This window comes from Pomacea canaliculata, linkage group LG9, assembly GCF_003073045.1.
Source record: "Pomacea canaliculata isolate SZHN2017 linkage group LG9, ASM307304v1, whole genome shotgun sequence".
Lineage (NCBI taxonomy): Eukaryota > Metazoa > Mollusca > Gastropoda > Architaenioglossa > Ampullariidae > Pomacea > Pomacea canaliculata.
Genome location: NC_037598.1, coordinates 7630884 through 7636174, shown reverse-complemented (window position 1 = coordinate 7636174; position 5291 = coordinate 7630884).

Sequence of the window (5291 nt, the reverse complement as noted above, 5' to 3'; positions counted from 1 at the left end):
CTGGTGGTGGGAATGTATATCGAGAACGGCAGGATAGAGAGGGAAATAATATTAACTATCTTTAAACAACAACAACAACAACAACAACAACAACAACAACAACAAAGTAAATAAAAAATCTGTGCTCCACTTGTCCTCTAAGCGATTTTTTAAAGCTCTTGATTTCTTCAAAACTCGTTTGCTTCTTGCAAACTCAATTGTGTCGTTTATATGTCAGTGTATGGATGTGGGATTATTGTTGATGTTGAACAAATCTAATAATACTCTACTGACAGTATTATTACTCTACTGACAGTATTATTACAGTAGTACACGGCAGTCTCGCTACACTTAAAGTATCATGGTCAGGAAGCACGCATTATTTTTGTTGTCATTATTTGTTTATTACCATTCCTCTCATTCCTTTTTTTTTTTTCTCCTCTATCATCTTTTCTTTCGTTTATATTCCTTCCTTAATTGCCTTCTTTCATTCTGCCAATAAAACAGACAAGGGCTGCGCTCAGCATGTGACTGAGTCACGCCCGCAGGCTGCTCCACTGTCTTCCCCAAACAAAGATGTCTGTCATCGACCTGAGCTCTGAGCTCCATTGATGCCCACTGCGACTTCCAGCAGCATATCAGATACTAGTCTCTGTTTTCATCCCAGACAGCAACAAAAGGAGTCAGTCATGTCAGTTCTTTGCATGGTGATACAACGAGACGTACGCGAGACGTATGCGAGACGTATGCGCGACGTACAGCACGTGCACCTGAAAGGGCAATCTGTAAGAACACGTCATTTCTCGACACAGACCACTGCACTGTCTTGACCCAACATTTATCTGCCGGTGCCCTTGCGGCCATCATTAAAAATGTCTCAGAAATCGGGCTTTCAGCTCCACAGGTAACCTGCACCGACGAATGATGCGCGACACCCTTTTGCTTGCATCCTTCACAGGAATCTTAAAAGGTCTTCAAATGAAGTCGAGAGTAGACGGATCTGACTGAGATGTTCTATGTGACGAATTAATCGGCCATTTTGATAAAAAGAAGCGTCTGCCCTTAATGGCCTCCCCCCGAGTGGTGTCTGAGAGAAAGCTTTTGGCAGCTGGTCTTCCTCCGTAGCCTGCCAATGACCTCGATTTACGAGGAGGGTGGGTAATGGAGGCTGAGCGGGTGGGTGCAGTGCAACAAGTATTTGGAGTGGCGTTGAACATGGAAACAGGAAGGAAAGCCCCGGATGAGGAACAGCAAAACACGGACAAGAGAGGGAAAAGGTGTGGAGTCATCGACAATGGCGAGACAGGTATAGGTGCTGATAGGCAAGACAAGGGCGGTCAGTGATAAGACCGAAGCACGAGCAAACACTGATGATAGAAGGAGGAGTGTCGTCATCGATAACAGCGTGAACGCTGAGGATAATAAGCATAGCGAGACACGAATAGATGATAAGAGAAAGAGACCATCGGAGATTTGGACTGTTCGAGAATAGCAGACCCAGACACCACTTGAGTGTGAGTCGTGAAGAAAATTAGTCCATTAGAAAGAAAACCAAAGACAGACAGCAAAAATTGTAATGTGAAAGAAGAAGAAGAAGAAGAAGAAGAAGAAGAAGAAGAAGAAGAAGAAGAAGAACAGGAAGAAAGCATCTTTTACACCTGTCAGTGATACACCACCTGATAGTCAACAGTCGTGATGAGTGCTATAGTTGATATTTACACCTGTTGGTGATACACCACCTGATATATTTACACCTGTCAATGATAGACTGACATAATCTAGTGGAATCTGTTGTAGGTGGTGCGTGAAGTGGGTGGTGTCGGTGTTGGTGGTGGTGGTGGCCGTGGGATGGGGAGGAGCTGCTGGCACTGTTGTAGCAAACGTCTTTGTAAACTGCACTTGTCAGGATTGAGAGAAAGGCGCAGAAATGTGGGACAAGAATTAAAACGAAGTGTGGTTTGAGCGTTGACACTTCAGGTTTATTTACTACAGGAAATATTATTTTCCGCTAATGGCTATGCAATTAAATACAGAGATATCTACCTGTGTGTGTGTGTTTGTACAGAAATGAAGACAGGACTAGTAAAGAAATAAAAATTTTGTCAAGTAAGCAATCCGTATACTTATATATCCTTTGAATATCTTTCTGATGCACACACACACACAGTGTACATCTGTACAGACGCATGCATATGCACGCACGCACACAAAGCACACAAACATACACGTACACACGCACACACACTTTCTATTCCTTTTCTCTCTCCCTCCACAATCACTCACCCACCACAATCACAATCATACACACACAGACACAAGCACACCCATATATATACACACACACACAAAAGCACACACGCGTGCTCACACACTAACACCACCACACCCACTTACCAACGCACGCGCACACCGGGATGCCGAGTCCACCTGTTCGGCGCGTGATAAATATAAATAACACGTCGGTTACCCCGACACCCAGCGACGTCAGACCGCAATCTTTGCAATCGTTCAAACATGCTGCTTCCTGCCTCAGGAGACAGGTCTGCTCTGGCAGATACCCCAAATGAAACTCAGCGGGGCCAGATCTCTTACATTCTGCAAGTCCGCCTTCACGCCACGCTTTCTCTTTCTTCTTTTCTTTCCTTTTTAAAATTCTTCGTTTTTTTGTTTGTTTTTTTTTTTGTTCATCTGCGAGGAGAGTGAGGGAAGGGGTGTATTTTATGAGATACCCTTGGTGTGCTCAGCATATACCCCCTAGGCAAAAACAGCATTATCTGAAAGAGAAAAATTTAAGAAAATTAATATAAATAGGTGGTAGTTAAAGATAAATGCTTTTTGTGCATTTTTTTGGGTGGATGTGGCTCTGGGTGTGTGATGGAGTTCGGTGGTGGGATGTTAACGTAGGCACATTTTCCCTTCTCGATTGTTGAAGCCAGCAGGAGAAATCTTCACCATGGCCATGTTTATGAGCTTACAAACCTCGGTCTGAATCTTATTCGCCTGCCACGACAGTTGAAAATTCATTTCTTCCTCCCTCTCTCTCTCTCACACACACAAACACTCTCCCGATCCTGTTTATTGTCATGTCTCGGTGCATCCAACAGCAAGCTCCGCGAAGCTCTAGTGCTGTGACGTCTGAGTTCTCGTGAGCGAGCTGAAGTCACGCGAAAACAACGTGACGAACGAGAGTTGTGATCGCATGTGTTACTGAAAACTAGTTTGTTTCCCTTTGGAAAAAGTTTGTTCGCGGTGAGGAGAAATGCTTTGAAACACAATTTACAGGTGTACGATTGTGCTGACATGGCGTTTACATGTTTACACAAGGTTTACAAGAAGTGTAGGTCTGTGTTTACATGTTTACACTAAGTTTACAAGAAGTGTAGGTCTGTGTTTACATGTTTACACTAAGTTTACAAGAAGTGTAGGTCTGTATTTACATGTTTACACTAAGTTTACAAGAAGTGTCGTAGGCTTATGTTGTTGTTTACACGCTGAGCAGAACCGTCTTGACTAAGAAGTGTTTACAAGCGAGTAGAAAAGTATTGACGACGAGCAGACACCGTGTTGATATGACTGTTTATTGTGATTAGCTTTATTTCTCCATATTCCTCAAGAGATGAATGAATAAAAATGTCTGATGTCTGATGTCCTACTCTAACGCTGCTGTCTCGAAGAGTAAGGAGTCAGTAGAGGCACTGAAGTGGTTCACAGTCTCTAATGCATGGAAACCTTTCCTCCTGTCGTCTGATGAATCAATGTCTCATCTTTTTTTTCTGGACAGCTGCTGGGAGGATTTGGAGTCGCAGACCCGAGCAGGTTTGGAAGCTGAGTAGTCCTGCTCCACAGTCAAGGGCGGTAACTTACAGGATCATTGTAGGTAAATGGACATAGGAGAAACGTGAGCGATACAATCACAAACATACGCGAACACACCGACACACACACTTATCACATTTACTTATCATCTCATCATTCCTCTAAAGAGGAGATAACACGTATACTTGAGAAATTGATCTTGGTCGTGGGGCTAAAATTAACCGCCCCTGTTTCTGCCGATTCAGCTCGATTCAAGACAGTTTTTTTTAAACGGTTGTCCTTAAGATCTTGGTTTAAAGACATTAAACACAGGGAACATCTAGCCTAAAAATCTCCCAGAAGAGTTTTATTTCTTTCTTTTTTCTTTCTCGGCGTTGGCAGCCTGTCTGCCAATCACGGGGCTGGCTTTCAATTTCTTTGCCCGCAATCCCAAAGCGCTGCAAGGCACTGGTGCAGCCGTTGAATAAATGAATGATGGATCAAAAGTTTATTTTAGACCTTTGAGATTGATGATTCATTTGTAAGATGTAGGACACCGATCGTCTGCCAGGAGTTGCCCCAGGAGACGATTCTATCAGTTCTAGCGGCCGTCTGTTCTGCACTTACTTGCTGAAGTTGACGAAAAACCAAGAATTCTGGGTAGTCTTTTTTTTTCTTCTTAAGCCCGGTAGGTTGGTAGAAAAGGAAGTTAATTACAAGAAAGAACTGTAGAACTGTCAGAGTTTGGTCTGAACCTTGCTGCAAGTCTCCATGTCTGTACGTACACGTCATCAACGGCCATCAGTCTTTGAAATGTGAAGACCTTTTCACCGGATGAAAGACGCTGTTTGATTGGCTCCACACAACTCGCCTTGGAAAGTTGGATGTTCCAAAGGTTCCACCTTATGTAAGTTCATGCATCGTCATGTAGTAGTAGGTTTATAATAATTTCCTGACTAAAGAGCCACTCGTGAGTATTGTACTGGACTGAGGGACCTCGACACTGTGTTAAGCTCGTAGCGGGAATGCTGGGACAAATAATTTTTCTTGGCATCCGGAGCTGCAAAAAAGATGCGTTTACTTTGGGTCTGGTGCAAGGATGCCGCTATGTTGGGCTCTGCAAGCATCCCTCATCCTCTAGACATCAAAAATAGTAAGAGTGAAAACTCACATGTCAACACGTGATCAGAAATAGGATGCTGAGGCCTTTCTGAGGATTTGCTGATGACATAAGACTGCCAGGTCCCTCTGCATGGTTCCGGTGATCTTGGAACAGATATTAACAAGGGAGACACGACTGTTCCTGTTCGTTAAGGAGAGGCCGTGGAACCAAGAGATGAAAGAAAAATTGATGAGACTTTCAATGAAGGACTGATAGAACCGAGTGAGGATGGCAGAGCTGACAGAGAAAGATCTGAGTTTCCGTAGGAGGCTGTTGGCTTTAACGGAGGATGTCAGTGTTGGTGTCTCATTTCAGCTTGTTATCGAAGACAATACCGAAATATTTATGATTTGAT